At 39.4% G+C, this 18,918-nt stretch overlaps 1 long non-coding RNA gene across 1 annotated transcript in view; it reads left to right on the top strand.

Annotated features, from left to right (window-relative positions):
* LOC116965069 overlaps window positions 1–18,918 on the top strand; it is a 181,974-nt gene that overhangs the window by 153,120 nt on the left and 9,936 nt on the right. Inside the window, exon 4 of the long non-coding RNA XR_004409121.2 lies at window positions 13,743–13,807. This is a non-coding gene — a long non-coding RNA (uncharacterized LOC116965069). The remainder of the gene's footprint in view (window positions 1–13,742; window positions 13,808–18,918) is intronic.

Genomic DNA, 18,918 nt, shown 5'->3' with positions numbered 1-18,918 from the left:
GAAGAAATACAGCATAGTGATTGACCGCAAATCACTGTTAGCAATGTCGAGGTTTCAAGTCTGCTGGCTACATGGGTGAAATGACCTGTCCCTGAAACCATTCTGCTCCCTTAGTAGAGATATATGGACATCCCTTGTGGTCAGTCACCAGCTCTTTTGTTTTTCTTTCTCTTGCAAAAAACCTAGATGGGAAATAAAAGTAGAAGTTGGACAGTTTCATGTTCACCTTATATCTTCTGTTTTGTGACATGTTACAGGCTGTTGAGAGGATTAGGTCTGTCAACTGTGTACCCTGGACATTCCCTCTCATACATGGGTGGAAATCACATTGCCTGAACATAAACACTTCAGAAACCCTTTGAGATGTCAGTCTTAGTATGTGCTTTGTTTTCCACATCTTGCCCTGATGAAGTACAGGGAAATTCAAAGTGTATTGCCTGATATCAGCTCCTTAGGACAACAACCCAAACTTCATACCCTGTAGCTAAAAGAAGCCTACACAAAGTTATTAATCCAAAAGCTGGTGCTTTGGGCAGTTTGTCAATAGTTTCATATACCTGGATTGATCTCCCAGGCATTTTTATAGCACATGCTATTTTTGATAATACAAAGTTCTTATAATTAAAACCTGACATTAGTTATCTAACAAATTTTATATCTATTATATCTATTATATCAGAACTTCATACATAACATATTCACAGACACACGTGCACAGAACTCTGTGACAGTACATTGCATAGAGTGTTCTAATTTTCTATCTGTTTGCATGTTCTTTTGTCCATAGTTTCATTGTTGTCCTACATGACCCATTTGGGTGATTTATTCCAGTTCACAAAGAGAACGATGGCTCCTATGAGCAACTCTTCAGTGCTCCATAGGAGGACACTACCTCTATTACCCAGCTCCGCCCACGGCTGCCCAGCAGCTCTTACGGAGAACTCTCAGCTTGCTCAAACCCTGTGAATACTAATGGCTATGATAGCTGGTGCTGTCCTCAGCCTTCTGGGGGAAATCTGAGCCTATTTCCTGTTTAGTTTTGCATGATCTGCTGAAAGAAAGAAGCATCTCCAAGTTCTTTTTGTCTTAGTTGCATCCTATCAGCAGGCCAGCATTTTACTCTACAGATGCTCAAGCTATCATTTATTGTGTGCAAATGTATTGGTATCTTGTTTCAGGTAAGTAGCCTTACACCCAATGAATTGAACTTAATTGGCATTAGAACTGCCTATTTAGGAGACTACATCAGACACTTAAATCTATTGCTATTCAGTAAAGCAGAGATGCTTTAGTAAGTGGTAAAATGAAGCATGTACTCCTATAACAAGAAACTCTGTCTTGAACTGGGCCTGACAAATTATCTTTTCATCTGTTGTTGTACCCTTGTGTCAAACCTTGAATTTTGCACACAGTTTTACATCATTTTCAGGATAAGAAGATGACTTTTTAATCTCTTTTTAATTCTGTATCTGGAAAATGGCTTTATTAACCTCTAGTTACTAAGCAATAATATATCTGATGTGCTCTGTGGTCCTGCTTACTTCCTGTTGCTCTTCTGCAAAAGCATGATAACCCCTGAAGAAACTCAATGTGCTAGACAGACCGATAGAAGACTGAGTTTAACTATTAATCTAATAGTTTTCAGACACCTGTATTTAAATCTGCTTATGCTGCATTCCTCATAAGGTAGTTCAGACATGACATGCGATATTAAAAAAATATGGAAATCTTTATCAAAATTTATATCTACAAAGAATACCTCCCATCCAGAAAGCTGTCTTTCTCCCAGGTCCTAAGCAATGCAGTGGAATCTGAACACCACAGCCATTCAAATCTTTAGGACATGATCATATAGAAAGAGAGTCAAATATAAAATAGCCTACAAGAAGCTGCGGAAGGATGGCCCATTATCTAATGACTACAGCATTCCTATTTCTGGATAACTAAAACAGCAGAGAAATTCAATGGCAATATGGTCAAAGTAATGCCCACTGGAAAATAAGAGGCCTGACAAATATCTACACATGAAACTGTGTAAGATTAAGCAAGGGCAAATGAGGTTTTACAACTCAGAAGAAATATTGTGGAGTCAGAGTGATTAGCTCTCTAAAAATAGCTACTTATTGCTCAGCAGCAGCTGGGAAAGCAGGGAGAATTTTACGAATTATTAAGCAAAGAGTAGAAAACAGAAGAGAAAATATTTATTCCACTGCATAAATTGGTGGCATACTCGTGTTTTAGGAGCCCTCTGTAGTTTTCATTGCCCATCTCAAAGGGATGCAAGCAGAAGTCAGTGGAGCGCGTGCGGCCCTGCATGCTGCCTCTTCTTTATTTCAGACAGGCCCATATGGACACATTATTGGCAAACGGCTGCCTGGCAGTGTCTGCAAATAGCCATGAGCTCCGCTGCTTTGAAGTCATGTGAGATGTCTCAGGTCAGCAGCTCAACAGACACCTACCTTAGTGTGTAGGTGGCGTTGGGCTTTTGTGTGAGGACAGCCTTCCAGCTTCCACAGAGTCTCCCACTGGGATGGACCTCTGCTGCTTCTTCCCCTGCTTGCAAGAATTCAGTGGGAAATGGAGAGGCACTGCCCCTCACAGAAGTGCAATACCTTCCAGCAGTTGCTCCCAGACAGATAGCGTCAATCCCTATGGATTCTATAGAGCCAGCAGATGACCTCTGGTCAGCTGATAGACAGTACTCCTGTGTAGGGCCAGGGCTCCATCTCACTCAGGGAGCCATACCCTCATTTCATTTCCTAACCATCCATTTTAAGTAGTAGTAGAGATAGAGCAGAAAAAGCTGCAGGCTTGTTTAAAGGTACTTGGTCTGGATACAAGATCTGTCTCGGGAAGGTGTTTAGATTTTTGGTTTTGAGAAGCTGAGATGCAGTAGCATAATTCTCGTATTCTTTCCTAAGAGCTGGCCACTGTAAGAGAGGAGATACTGTGTTAACTGGATTTGCTGTTTGATCTAGCATGGCAGTACTTCTGCCTTTAGCAACAATCAGCTTCTTAGATTTCCAGTGCATATTTATACAGCCCATTGACATTTTCTTCATCTTCCGCTGTATCATGATTTTGTTTCAAAAGAAGGGTAAGGCTGTGCTTACAAATACGCAGGAATCCATACATCTGGGATCTCTCAGAAGGTTTATGATGCCATGTGGTGGTGTGTGGCTTTGGTTCAGTTACCTGTGTCTTGACCCAGTTCCCTTGTAAACTGATGGGAGTCTTTTCTGTGATATGAAAAAAGTGTAGTTCTTTGGTCTACTTCAAAACAGTGGGAGTTATTCTGTCCAGATCAAATGGATTAGGCCTGCAACCCCAAATTGGGGAATGGTAGCTCTTAAACTCTTTGTAGTGATGTTATGTGGCTTAATTAATTGAATGGAATTAATGGAAGGGCATTTAAATAGAAGGGGAGATGTAAGTGAATATTATGATTGTGTGGAAGAATCTTTTAGTTCAGTGTTGAAATAAAAGGGTCTGAGATGTATTCATGCTCCTGAAAAAGCTGAAGGGTTAAAATGACCTAATTCGATATCAACTAATACACTCCAGTATGCATTAGAGCAGGTAGATTATTTTTTAAACAGTACTATCCTGCTAAGTGATGCACTTGTGCTCGATGATAGACTGGTTAAAGCTGTAAATGTCATTGTTAAAATGAGTATCTTTAACATCTAATATCTATTAAAATGAAGCACTTAGGCACCAGAAAAGACAGTTTTAAACTGTTAGGTCCCTAAATTATTTTCATACAATCAAAATGAGACTCTTAGGGATTAGATGGCATAGTGGGTTAACACATTACTCTTCTGGATGGAAGATTTACCATCATATCTTGCTTGAAAATATGAGATGAGACTGCTGTTCTTCAGGTGATCCAGCATATGTGTTTCTAAATCGTTTTAATACAATTGACTGTGATTTGCAATGGAAGTAGATGAGGACTTTGCCCACTGCTACGATGCTTTGAGTAAGGGTAGGTTAGGACTTGGGTTCACAATTTGGATCATTCCCTTGATGAGCTGACAGAGGGATAAACCATCCCTTTATATAGCTCTGTTTTCTTCCAAGATCATCTTGTGACATAGCTACAGCAGGAGTTGTAAACGGTTAAATTCAATAGCTGAGAAAAAGGCTTTTCAAGGTGAGCATGATCATATAGTCAAAATTGAGGAACAGGTAGGTGCCTACCTGCACAGGTAGGTGCAGAGGGAAAGTGAACTATAAAGGAGCATGTTACAGTATATTGGAATTGAAACTATCCAACTGGCTTTGCAGGATGTGTTTGCTGTAACTCACCTGAAATTGTCCATCTGTTTGAATGTAATGGAATATTTATTTTGATTGGTGAAGACCCAAAACCTATTGGTGCTCAAAGTATAATATTCTGAGTCAGCCATACTCCTCAGATCTGCTGGAGTTGCTGAAGACAGTCATTTTCTCAGGCCATTCTTATCCCTGATTCCTCTTTTCATGCCCCTGCTTGGATGCACGTGACACCAATGAGTACATACCAGCTGTTTCCTCCTCCTTATTGTGTTTTATCTGGCATCTGAGAAGTTGCACTCCCAGGTAAGAGCCCCTGCAGTGGCCTGAGCTTCTGAGTTGACTGGATGTAGGCAAATGGCAAGGGGTTGTATGTGTTGATGTCTCCCTGAAAAGATCTGAAGAGTAATTTGCCTTTTGAAGCTCAGTCTGTTCCCAAGGTCTTCCTGGGACAAGATGTCATCATGCAGTTACTAGATCAGACCTCAGGGCTACATGTCATCTTGTTCTTGAAAAATTGTACATTTATCTTAAAAAACCAAGATGATATTTCTTTTGCCTTTCTTCTATACTATTAAGCATCCATAGATGAGGTACACAGTCCCAAAAGTTTGTTCTCCCACATCAATATGAGGAAATATTTTGTATGTATTTCCTCCTTGAATAATTTCGTAATTCATGAGGCCCCAGGAAGCTCACCCTGGGAAACATCATCTGTTAACAACTTTTGGGAAAGCATCACTGTCCTTTTTATGTATGGATCAATAATAAATCCTTAAACGATTCCATGGATGTGATGCCATACATTGCAGGACCAATCCTCCAGTGCATCCATTTTTTGTATCGTAACCTTCCCCTTTTGGTGTGTATATCAGTCTACTGCCATTTTGTCTTTTAGTACAGATGGAGGGTGTTACAAAAAAAAAAAAAAAATTCTACTTCATTTTCATAAAGAATTATTTGGTTTCATGAATTCTTTGTTTTTGAAGACAAGCAGAAAAGTACTTAATTAGTTGAGCAGAACCTTAGCAACAGGTGAGTGCCAGATGGTGATTGGTGTCCTGCTTTTTCCAACAGCATCTCTCTTTGTCTCTCAATGCTGCAGGTGTGTGTGTGCACACATGCTAGAGGAGGTTATTCTTGTTTTGGCATGAAGTGATCCAGAATTTTCTTTTGTGCATCCTCCACCCCAGGATTGGGTACTGGTGCCAGCAATGGGAAAAGTAGATAACATTTTGATATGCAACATGAAGTTTTAGAGACTAATAGCAGCAACTTCCCAAACAATAGCAAGGGCAGTTTGACTGAAGTTTGTTCTAACTCTCGGTTTTCATAAAAATCTCATTCATAACCTTTTTGAGCAATTGCATGTGAGATGGTGGGTAACTTGTCTTCTTTGTTGCATTCAGCCAAAGACCTGTGCAAAGCGTCTCTGCTGTTCTTTGAATGTAACTGCAGAACCAAGGAGTTCAACCTGCTGCAGTGACTCTCCATAGGAAAAGCTACACAACCGCGTGTAAAACAGGAAATGCCTGCCACAGAGCCATTAAATATATTAATAATTCTCACAGATTGACTTTAAGATGAAATTATCAGTGAAATGGTTACTATTTCACAGTAAAAATTAATTATTTCAGGAAAATGTGACAAAGCATGGGGACAACTGAAAGCACTGTTGCTCTTTTTTTGTGGCACAGGAAAGCTGGAGTGTAGAGTATGTCAAATTGTGTCTTTTCTATACACATAAAAAGACAAGTTTGTTTGCAGAATTAAGTTTAACTGTCAGCATAGCAGTGGCACTTCTGGGTATCTTCATACAGATGAACATAGTGACAGTGTATTATGCTAATTTAAATTGTTAGAATAAATTATTTTCCTATAAATACCATACCAAATGATACATTTAGACACCACTTGGCAGTATTTTAGAGTTCTGAATAAGTGGCGGCCCACATTGCAGTTTCTTTTAAGCACCCGTTTTAGTGTGTCAGAATAAGTTTTCTGGCTAATATAAAATTATTTGTATTTCACATTCTTAATTGATGCTTTTAATTACTCTTCATATACTTTAATAGTTTTCATATAGAAAACTGCTTTCTGTGCAGTAAGCCGAATCTCCAATCTGCAGCAAAACTTGCTTGAGTCAGGTTTTTGCCAGGCTCTGTGTACCAGCCCCAAATACTAAATTATGTTGGCACTCTTACAGTAATCAAGGGAATAATTGTGAAGGCAAAGTTTGTTGTAAGGAAACCAAATTAGGAGGGGAAAACAACATCGCTTAAGAGAAATATTTAGTATGAACTGATCTTTTTGGTCTTTGTCCTCCTATAGTAATGACTGTTTAACCATGTAGTATAATTATTTAAAACAATCTGTAGTTCATCCTGTGTAGATTAGGCTCCTGCTTTATTAGAATGCTAAAAGGCCAGTCTTCAAAGAATAAGCAAATTAAAGCTCTATCTTGCTGTTTACAACGCTGGGGTCAGATCACTGATATCTACAGCTTTAATGCGAAGCAGCCGTAAACCCCATTTAGTTAGTTAAACAGTTAATGGATATCTAAATCAACAGGGCTCTTTTCACTGCCTCTCGTAGTCACTCATCAGGCTATTGCAGAGTCGGGTATCTCCCCTGTTCCAGCTCCCATTAGTCACTAACAAATGCCCCTTGGTCTTTGGGAGGAAGTGGGCTAGTCCTCCTGAAGCATTGCAGAACTGGGTGGGTATCCTGTCATTTTTTTCTGAAACTGCACTTCCAGTGGGAGTTCAGGTTGCTTTATACCTTATGCATGGAGATGAGGCTAAAACTATGCTCCAGAAACAGTAAAATAGAGGACTGATAGCATCTGAGTGCTGTGGAGGGCCTTGACTGGTTGGAAGCCATGGTTATTTGTATGAGGGACTTATCCTTTGTTTCTGCTTTCTCCACAAAGGTTCCTCACATTTCCTTTTCTCTGTCATATCATAGGTCTTCCTCCCTCTCCCTCCTCTTACCTCTCTGCTCCATGGCAAACAGATTCAGCTCACCTGTTTAAGAGAGAACAAGGGTTTTTAAAGTGTGTTCTTGTGACACAGCTAGGATTAACCTTAGCTCCTGCTGGTATGAGTGAGTGTAAAAATCCCACCCTGCATTGTTAAAACACGTGAGGCCCTTTGGGCTGTCTCACATGGCTCTTCTGCCAACCACAGGAGTCCATCTGAGCTGGGAAGCTTTGGTGCACTTGGCAGTGGTCAGCCTTTTGCGACTTTATCCCAGGGCCTGCAAAGGAGACTTGGGAAGGGTCCTACAGCTCCAAGTCTTGGAAAGAAGAGATTTCATGAAAGCCTTTGCTTGAATGTGCAAATAGATAAAAGTGTCCAAGGAGCTCAGAAGACAGAAAAATAAAGGAAGAAATCAGTTAAGCTATTGTTATTTTAAAATATAATAATTTCAAAGGCAATTTCATGTTTTTTATGGAATCTTGAGTGGCTATTTTGAACCATCTGTGGTTGGTAATGCTCCATTTTGGAAAATCCACAAGTATTCAGATAATTGTGTGGATCCATTTCAGCTATTTTGGGAAAAAAACCTGCCTGCTCAGGCTTTTTCACAATATTGGTATTACCTTTTAGTCTTGGCCAGGCCAAATATACAATGAAAATGGCCTTTGTTTCTGTATTGCAATGCTTAAGCTTCCTGTCCAATCCAAAGAAGTACAGGAAAATAAACAAACAAAAAAGGGATCAAATTTAAATGCACAGCATGCTTGCAGCTTTGGGTCTGTTTTCTTTGTGTTGCACTTTTAAATGTAAAAAACATGCTTCCCACTCAGATGGGGGGGTATAGCCAAGAGGGGAACCAAAATGGGGATACTCTGCTTTCTATCTCTTCAACAGATTTTATTGCGTGTTTGTTCTTTTATTGTTGTTTTTAGTCTAAAATAAAGATAAACTAGACAGAAAGAAAAGTGGCCAGGCGCCACTGCACAATTATAATTAATTCACTGTTAATGTTTCAGGCATTGTTACAGCATACATTGGAATTGCTGGGGCAGGGTGAGATTAGTTTGAGCTATTCATGTACATACTACAGGAGAGTCACATTAAATACCCACTCTAATTAATGTTTTCAAAATAAGCACCAAGGGGAATAGTATGACTTATAACTTACAGAAAAGTTGGTTTATACTTCTGCTTCCCGAGTTCATGCTGTGTTCTCACCTCAAAAGGTGGGGATTTGAGCACATATCCTGCCATGACCTCAGAGTACAAATGTGTGCAGCCCGTTCCTAAACACTGCTTCAGCAGATTATACCATCAGCTTGGAAAGAAGGATGCGACTAAGCTAAGACTCAGATCTGAGTATCTGCAGACTGAGGAAAATTCCTGATCTGATCTGGTCTGCAGAAGCTGCAGAAGTCGAAGGCTTCATTTTGTCAAGAGCAAAAGGGTTGAAGAACCCAAAAGACCAAGTTCTGCAGTGTTTTAAGCAAAATTGTAGAAAGGAAGGCTGGTCCCTGCCCAAAGCATGGAAATAGGCGGGATAAATTAAATCCAACAGTGCTTAATGTAAAGATGAGGTCTCAGCCTATGGACTATTTTAACAGCTAGAGGAATTAAATAGTTTTTGTACCTCCAAAAATATCTCTAGTCATCATTTTTCTGCTGCCAGTATTTCCTGTGGGAGAGGAACGCTGTGAAAATTTTGATCAGATATGTAATGATATGTGCTATTTATTACAAACCTTCTTAATTTTAACTAAGTCTTCCTGTGAGTATTGAGTCAGGTTTTTAAGTCTGAGCCTCCAATACTATATATCTGGGCTGTGTGTCTCTCCAATACTATATGTTTAAGCTGCGTGTCTGAGGTGTAAAATAGCCCTTTGTATGTTCAGGCTAAAGCCAGCTGAAAGTGTGCCTCTGCTGGCTAGGTTTTATCAGCCAGATACTGAGCTTCTTAGTGAGAAAGAAGTGATCAATGTGTAATTGAAACTCCTTTAAGCTGAGTTTTTAGGAGAATTTATAGCCTGCAAAAATGTTCTCATTACAAATCCTTGTCTTTTCTTATAATCGCCTTTAAGGAGTGACCTGAACACCATCAGTAAAAGGAAGAAGATTTGGGTTTTAAAGCCAAGCAGAGGTTCATGTATTTTGGCATTTTTGGGGGTGGAGTGGTGGGGATTGCTGTTAAATATATTTCATACTACATCATCATTTATGTGAGGTGACAAAATCCACATTAAATTTCTGGTGAAACCTGGTCTGCTGTAGAACACTATTAGGGTACTTATTAGTACTACATTTTTCATCATGGATGTAACCTGAATATCCTAATTTATGACCATCTGGTCTCCAGACAAGAGCAGCCCATATGATCAAACTGCAGCTTCCCTAGATCAGCTATACATCCATGCTGTGACTTAAAGAAGATGACACTGAAGTACTCTGTAAAAAGCCTTGAACACATCTAAGGGAACTTTCAGGAGAGGGGGGTACCCTTGCACAACTCCTTGTGTGATGCACTCAGCAGGGCTACTCATTGTATCTGTTTATTCACTGGTGTTTGTTAATGGTAACTTTCATTTCATTTAGGATTTGATTTGTTTACGAACTAATAAATATGATTTATAAAAAGTGCCTGTGGTTCGCTAATTACTGCACATATGGCGTTTTCATTTTGTAAAACTGGCATTTGCTTTCTATTATGATTATGTCTCCGTTCACCAGTGCTAATTAGTTTGATTAGACAGATAACTTTAACCATTATTAGGACTAGATTAGGAGAACTTTGCATGCAGGGGAATGCAAGGAAGAAGGGTATATCACCAGTGAAGATAGGTCAGCAGCACAGAGTTTGTTCCTTGTTAAATATTTTAAAATTACTTTTTGCTTTGTTTTCTACATAGAAGAACTGAGAAGCATTCACATTTAGCTACTTACAAAAATCCAATTAAACACAGTTGTTTAGCATGAATTTGTTAATCAGAGTTAATCTTTCCAATGAATGCATAATTTGGAATCTGTGGCTAAAATGTTCATTTAAGGATAAGCATATTACAGACAAATAAAATAAAAAATAAAATGAGATTCTATTCTTTGGAATTGACTCTCAATATGGAGAAATATTGACTGTTTTGTGTTGATTGTCCTGCATGCTGAGGGACAGAACTGAAATTGGATAAAGACTAAGAAATGCCACATGAAAACGAATGCCACCTGGGGTGAGCTGTCTTCTTCCCAAGAGGCTCTAAAAATTGTTGAATAGTGTCATCTGAAACTCTCCAGAAAGAAAAAGAAAGAAAAGCTCCTATTTATTATCCATTTTAGGATAAAAATATTTATCCAGGGCAGCAGAAGTTTGATATTATTTTATTTCTTCAAATGGACTCTCTATCGTAAAAAAGAGATTTCTTTACCAATATCTTAGAAATTACCTTTGTGCACTAAGGAAGTAGAATATGAAATACCTGGGTTCAGGCAGTAAGGCACATTTGCGATCCTTTGGAAATAGTCACTGAACAGTGACAAACTTGATTTCATCCTTTCTCTCAGAGAGGAGACTAACTGATACGCAAATTAAGTAACTGTGGATACTTGTTTCATTAGAGTGGCTAGCCATTTGACTGCGGATGATCACCCCACATTCATCCAGTTTCTGTGTAATTAATTGATTCAGTATAGACGCAAAATGGCACCCTGTTATGGACGCTTAGTCCTGTTGCAGGCTACTGGGTCTCTCCTTGCTCTGTTAATGTGGCAGTGATGTCATTTGTGAGTGGCCCTTTTATTTTTGTCTTTCTCCATTTTCAGAGCAATTTATAAGGGAACGGAGAAGTTCTTTCCTGTCTAAAAAGAATTGTGGGAGTATTGAAAAAGACGTAAAACTACTATTGAAGGGTGAACACATAGAGAAGCATTAAACTAGATTGTTGCAGTATTTACTCTCCCCTTGGCTCTTCTGGAGGATACCTCCTGCCATGCCTTTCAGAGAAAACTTCAGACAATTTAAATGTTAAAGTCTCAAATTTCAGCATGCATCATTATTGTTGGGAGTATTTACTCCAGGAAAAGTTTCAAAATTGCCATTTCTGTATCTTAGAAGAATGTGAACAGGATGGCCGGAATCTGAGATCGTATACATTGGCAAAGATTCTTTATTTCAGTGCAGTTATCCTGTTTTACACCAACTGAAAATCTGGCCCTGGAGAGTTAATATTTATGCCATGCCATGCCAGAGAGGTTTGAAAACCCTTTTTTAAATGAGAATGAATAAAGAAAGGTCTGGGATATGCTCTGTGCTGATGAACCCAAAGCCAAATATGACCTCCCCTTGACCTTCTATGCATTTAAGTTGAAAAAGGCCATTCTGATACATTCCACTGGAGCTTAAAATGCCTATATTTAAATTCCAAAGGTCAAGCTCTCTTCTCAGTATACTGTATGACCTAGCCTTTGTCTGTTGCCCACTGATGTTGCCTGACTATGCTTCTTATATCCCATTGACTGTTTACTGTTTTTCTGGCTAATGTAAATGAAAGAGATAATTGAAATGATTTTGAGCTATGTGTCAGTTCTGATTCTGATTACGTCTCCTGTGCTTAGTGCAGCTTTAGTGGCTCCAAACTCATTAAGTCTCCAGGAAATTTTAGATTACTGTGTTAACTATATCTTAATTAATGTATTTATCTTAAATTCCACTCAAGCCTTTTTGAAGTTTTCTTTTATCACTACATCTATCTCTAATGTCACTGAATTAAGTAATTTTTCTTCAACCCTTCTGTTTTCTTTTACCTTTTGAGGGTTTTAGATATGTTTTTTGAAAGGCCCAAACTCAAAGGGACCTGTTTCCGGGAATTAATGCCTCATGCATGTTTAAAAGAAAATTGCCACGTCTTCAGTGGGTGTAAGCACAGCCCCACTGGAATGAAGGGGCAGGAACTGGCACTTTCTCAAATCTGCCTGAAACTGTGCATCAGTGGTGCTATGTCAGTTTATACCATTGACAATCAGGTCCAAAATAAAAAGGTGGACAGCTTATTTTTGTGGCTAGTGGGGTACATGTCTGATTACCTTCCTCTGGACTTAAAACAGCCACTATAATGGGTGGTTCCCAAAAAGGGGAATAAGTGCAGTCCCATCAAACAGGCTGCCAGGCCTTGAGTACAGTTTCTCTAGATAGAATCACAAAGTAATCATCATCTCTAATAATGTCTCCAATTACTTTATAGAATAATAAGTTACAATAAAATCTGTTTTAGCAGACTGTCTATTTTTACCTTCTCCTCTTGAATACGAAGTCAAACATATAGAAACTATAGAACATTTTCATAAAGCTGCGGGAATGCTCCTACATAATAACATAACCAAACACAAGGATCTTTTTACATATATATTGTCATTCATGTTAATTAACACAGCTTAGTGAGTCATTGGTGAATAATTTACTAAGGGCCATAACCTGACACCCTGTTCCTGTTGAGATGTGCCTTACTACACACTCTTCAACAAACCTGCACCAGATGTTATTGTCCAACCCTTAGCCAAGTTTAGGTTTTTCTCCAGTGATCAAATGAGAGGGAACCCAGCCCAACTGGAAAGATAAGACACAGACTACTTCCAGTGTGAGGAGAATTGATAAGGAGCAGATCGATACATGATCCTCTTCAGTAGTCAGCAGTATTAACAGTGGGACATGCCCTCCTTTTCTCCTTCTGCTAAATTGCAAAATTTCTGTAGTGGAAATAGTGTAATACTGCAATTAGATGGTAGAAACCGAACAGAAACATATACGGGGGGGTGGTGGTGGGGGAAGTGTATATATGTATTGAACAGTGGCAAAATAGTGTATTTTTATATAATTTAATCTTTGGAAGGGGCATCTGGTTTTGGTGACAATTTCAACAAAGCGGTACATAGCCAGCATACAAATTCCAGCCTGAATTAGTAATAGCTGGCAAAATTAAGAGCAACTGGAATCACCAGGAAGTGTCAAGCAGCATTAAGAGTTGGCAGTGCTACCAACTGCAATTATTATGAATGCCTAATAGGCTCCTGACCATGGAAAACCACTCGGACAAGCACAGCTACTCACAACAGCTCATGTAAAAAGGTGGAATTCTGTTAAAACCAGTATAGCTGCAATTACATATACCATCAGAGCACTTGGACTTGTGTCTTTAGTATTTTTCTCTGTTTCAGCTATTTGTTCAGCTGTAAGATAAAAACTGACTCACCTCACGTTTGTATCTGCTGAATAGGATTGAAAAGACTATTTGTAATCACAGTTCATCCCCAGAACTCAGAGAGTAAATATCACTGAATCAATTGTACATCCAGCTCTTGATGTCTCCACCACTGGACTTTTTCTCAAAGGAGGCACCCGTTGGTTATCCACTCCCTGCCCAGCCTCTGGAGCTCCAGAAGTCCCTGATGGCAGCAAGCAGTCTGAATGGCCTTCGTGAGAACTTTCCATCTATTTTATTTCAGGTGCTTCCAAGATACCGTGGTCTCTCCGATCTGCTTCAGCTTTCCTGAAAGCAATAGAAGACAATGTAAGTGCTGATTATCTCTTTTCTTTGTAATGATGAGATGAATATTGCTTGGTATTGTGGTAGAAACATCAGCATAAACACCACTGAAAGCTTGGTGGTAAGCGGGTTAACCCTTTCTCTTAGTATTGTTGCTCCTAGTGCAGATATCTGGTATAGAAATCAGGTTAAAAAATACAAAGGTATATTTCCCATAACCGTTCCTGAACTCCTGTTCATTGTGAAAGAAGGAGGTTTGATAATTTTGTTAATGGCATGAGTCAGGGAAGGAGAAAGTATTTCTTGTCCCTTGGATGAAGCAAGCTACTTTTCTGAACTTTGTCTTGTGCTTGTCTGAAGGAAGCTACCATGTGTTTTAGTCATTGTTTAATTGAGGGGAGTTTAACTTTTGTTATATTTTTTTCCTTAAAAAGGCAAGAGACTCCTTGGATTTACTTGCTATTACTTTAATAGGAGCAGCCATAGTGTGTGAGATGTTTCCCAATCAAAAAGTAAATTTATGAAAGGGATTATGTGACATTAAGCCTGCAATACCCAGGGTGGACTGAAAGATCCAAGGCTGGTCCTGAACACCAAAGTCCAGCTCTCCCTCCTACAGTTTTGAGAAAGAGGAGCTCATAAGGCTGGGACAGGCAGTCAATTCTGATAATGCAAAAGGAGAAAAATTACTTTATGAATACAAGTAATTTCTTTGTAGGCAGCTTGGGAAAAGTGGGGCAAAGAAATTTGCATAAAAAAGTAAAAATATAGGTAGGAATATAGTTAAATCTGAATGTGAGGATGCAGGATCCTTCTTTCCTCTGAATGACCTGTAGCAGGAAAGTAAATGATATTTGGGGTTTTAGCAAGTTTTTTGCCTGTCTGTTATACTGTTATCCTATGTATTATTTTTCCTCTTCTACTTTGAAGTTATTTTCCAGGCAGTTTTCATTTTGCCCCTCACAAATTGTGTTGTGTGCACTGAGTCATGGGCTTGTGTTTTTAGAAAGGTTGTCAGTCAGAGCTATTCTCATGCAGCAGTGATAAGATTAGCTCTGTTTTTTACTGTAAAGTATTAATTTAACCAAAGTTTGAACACAGTGAGAAACAAAGCATCAGTGGATGAACATGCCAGCTTAAAAGCAGAGATACTGTGTTGTATGAACAGTTGCCTGCCTTTGGGATTGTGGAGAAAGGATGGAAAAGAAAAGAAACCCCACATGCAAGAGGTCCTCAGGCACTGACATACATGGGAATATGTTACTAGCCTTTAGTCTAACCAGTGCCAGTGGGGGGCTGTGAGTAGAGGGCCCTCCACAGCCCAGTTGTCTCAGAAACCTGGTCCTGGGAGTCCCAGTCACACATGATCTGCCTGGCATCTCCTCTGCAGGCTCCTGCTTATGTCTGGTTTGGGAGGTTAGTAAGTTGCCAGGTTCGTGGGTGTCTCCAGGGGCTTCTCCCACAAGCTATCAGAGGCATACCTGCAGTGGTGAGGGCTGCTGAAAAACAGAGCAGAAGAGGTGGAACTGCTTGGGTCCCTAAGTGAGCCGTGATTGCCGTATCTTGATGTGTCTCAGTGCTGCGGTTTTCTTCCACTCTCTCTCCTGTACCTGAAATTTGACTGGTAATCGACCAATATGAGCTGAAAAAGTGGTGTCAGCCTGAGCTGTGAATTGACCTGCTTTTGTCAGTTTGTCACAGTTTTATTGCTGCTTTAGCACAATGTGTGCAAGTTAAAGCCCAGCACTTCTGTCACCCAGAGAAAAGCCTGGCAGGCTGATGTCCTCAGGAACAGTTTCCAAGTGCAGAGAGGCCAGGAGTTCCCTTTCTCCTTACCAGCTAGTCCAAACTTTACATTTTCTTTCTAGCCAAAGAACAACCTAAAGCCAAAGCAACCTGCAGGTGTATCATCTCAGTGCTTTCCCACATCTCCAATACTGCCTGGAATTCATTTGCAATGGTGCTCCATAAGATTTCCTGAGGATAAAATCAAAATTGTGTCCTTCTCTAAAGGTGACCATATTAGGCTCATCTCTTCATAAATGTTAAGTTTATTACAGGAACAATAGACTGGATTCTTTAAATCAAAACATTTCAAATGTAGGAGATGAGGAATAAGAGATAATTCCAAGGCCTTTTATGAAAGACTCATCTTAAAAGCCAATTTAGCTTTCTGCACAGCAGCAAATATATCAGACAGTTCACCCAAAAGCTAGCAGGAAGAATGTGTGTTTATACCTCTTATTTATACTGAGATTTCAAAATAAGCTTTTTGAACAAGCTGTGATATTTTATTTGGTTTCCTTAAGCTAAGAGTATTGCAATGTCAGACTGTGTTTTCTTAATCGATTATAACTTTGCCATCCTCATATTGCAAAGCTTATGATGAATGAATAATATGTTGCCCAGAGTCTCTGCAGCTTGGCCCCAAATTTGGCTTAAGAGTACTTTTTTCATATCTTTGTTTCTCACACAAATATATTTGCTGTTGCTTCTGATAAATGAATAATTTCCAGCAGCTCAGGATGCTTGAAAATAGTCATGATCCAGCCAGCATGTCTGAGTGACCCTACAAATAGCAAACATGGGAATGCAGCTCAGCATGCATAAGCAACCCTATAATAATAACTTAGTGTGTGCAGTCCAGCAGGTGGGAACAATCCTAAAACTAGATTGCTAAATAAGCTGTTGAGAGTGTCATGGAAGTAACAGATCTGAGTGACTTAGAGTTTTCTTAGTTTTACATGTGCAAATTATTATTTTTTTTATTGAATAGATACCATTCCCTAGATTTGCAGACCTGTGTTATTTTTCATCAACAGCATCCAATCTGTTGCTAAACTTGTTTTTCTGGAAGCTGTCCCTATCTCTCCAGCTCAGCTCCTAATTCTTACCCATGCCTAAGTCATCTTGCACCTCACTGCTTCTCCAGCTGCTCGTCTCAAATCATGAAATCTGTTTGCAAGCAATAGCCTCAACCCCTGTGTATCCTGAACAAGCCCTACACATTATCAGATTTACTCTTGGAAAGGGGTAAAGTAAAGCTCAGAGTGTGAAAGACTCTAAAAATGATTAAAATGTTGTTGTTATTTCAAAATGTTATTCCCATATGTTCAGGAAACAGAACGATGATCAGGTTATGTAATTGACTTTGCAAAAACACCTGCTTGAGTAGGTAGAGTAGGGTGGAAACAGGAAAAAAAAAAAAAAAAAGCGTTTAGGTTCAAAAAATAATGCACCGTTAATTTGATGGAAGGACTGTCAAAAGCCATGAGAGCTTCTGAAGGGAGATGTTTGGACGGACAGTGCAGTGCTGTGGGCTACTGGGGGGGCAGACACCTAGTGCTGGGCAGTGCTGGTTACAGAGGTTTGAGGACTCACTGGGGAAAGCGCTTCCTTCTGGGGAAAGCGCTTCCTTCCAGGCAAAGGCCAGATCCTCAGCCGAGGTGAATGTGCACAGCCTCATCCCCATCCTGATTTACAGCCCTGTGACCTGGCTGCAGCACACACAGCCCATCTTATGGAGCCCTCCTTCAGGAAGGAGAGCAGACGCTCATTTCTGGTAAGCTCAGGAAAGTGGCAAGGAAATATTCCAATTTAAACTGTTTATATTCTCCTAATCTGGTCCTCAGTTATTCCCCATCATTATTTCCTTCATGTTCACTGCACTGTCATCTGTCCTGTAGTATTTGAATTTTTTTTTAACAATCTTAAGCAGAGATTTAATTGTGCAACAGCTCATTTCCCAAAGTATTACATTTGGCTGGAGGGCTGCTGTCACTAGGGGTGTCACCTTCCTGAGCTATCATGCCTCTAACCATCCTCCCTGAAGGACTTCTCCAGCCTCCTTGATGAGCCACAGTCTCTTGAGGATGTATGTAAAAAGGTTGCTGAGAATTAATATAAAATACTTAGTAATATAAAATACTTAGTATCCCTGTAAGCCTCAACTGAATGAATGCAGTAGTCCGGGCCTGAAATGAGACTAAGCAATAATTTCATGAAGTGTGGCAATTGTATTTTAGATTGTCCCCTGCTCATATCAAATCTTTAATTTTAGTTGCAGGGAAAATACTCCACAAATCCCTAGATTCCCCTCAGTCTACCCCCACTCACACCACATTGAGTATTTAAGCCACCTTTCCTTGCATTTCTTTTTGTCTGTCTTGTCTCTCTCTCAAAATAAAAGGCAGGACCCATCCAGTCAAATGCAGTGAAACAAGAAAGTGCTCAGATATTTTAATACCCTGGAGCTACCCCTTGGCAGATAAAATGACTAAAATGAAAGTTAAAGCACATCTGATTTACCTGTTGTTTGTGTGACTCAAATACCTATGTTTAATTTTGTCTATGGATTGGAAAAAGTTAATTTCAAGCCTTGTTTCTCTTGCTAGCAGCAACAACCTTTTAAACTGAGTATTACTGGTGAACCATATAGAGCTGGTTAAAAAAAAAATGCTTTTCAGTTCCACCATGCAGTTGTTCGGACGACAATTATGGCAGCTGAAGTTTAATCATAGTGTTTGATAGCTCATTTTCTCAATGTCAACACAAGGCACTGTTAAAAAAAACGAATTCTTTCATTTGATAAGCTGGCTCCAGAGCACTGGGCTCATTCAATAGGAAAACTCTTTCACAGGGCTGCAGCATGGTTTTTCTCTTTCCTTTTTTTTTAGCTTTCCTTTTTTTTTTTTTTTTTTTTTTGCTTTTCTTTTTTTTTTTTTTTTTTTTTCCTGAAAGCCACCCAAGAAGAGATTAATCACGAGGGGAAAACTCAGCTTCACCCTCTAGCTGCAGGTCGCAATTTTTATTTGTATGGAATTGGCTTTTGGAAAGCTGAAGGCTGCCTGAGGGCAGGGACCTGATATAAGAAGAACCTGAGAATGAAGCAGCAGGGATTGATTAGCCTACTTCATATCCCACACTCCATAAGCACACTCCAACCGCAATCTAACACACCGCTGAGCTGAATAGACAAGAGAAATTGGATTCCTTCCTAATATTTAACCTTCAAGTCAGCTCCAACAGTTGTTGATATGTTGTTCTACCAGCAAGTAACAGTAGCTTTTTTATTCCAGCACCCACCCACACACATATATATACAATTTTATAAGTTATATGCTATATATTTACAT

Source organism: Tyto alba, unplaced genomic scaffold (assembly GCF_018691265.1).
Source record: "Tyto alba isolate M040663 unplaced genomic scaffold, T.alba_DEE_v4.0 Super-Scaffold_8, whole genome shotgun sequence".
In the NCBI taxonomy this organism is placed as follows: Eukaryota; Metazoa; Chordata; class Aves; order Strigiformes; family Tytonidae; genus Tyto; species Tyto alba.
The sequence above is the reverse complement of the archived record's forward strand: the minus strand, read 5'-3'. Positions and strand labels throughout refer to the sequence as shown.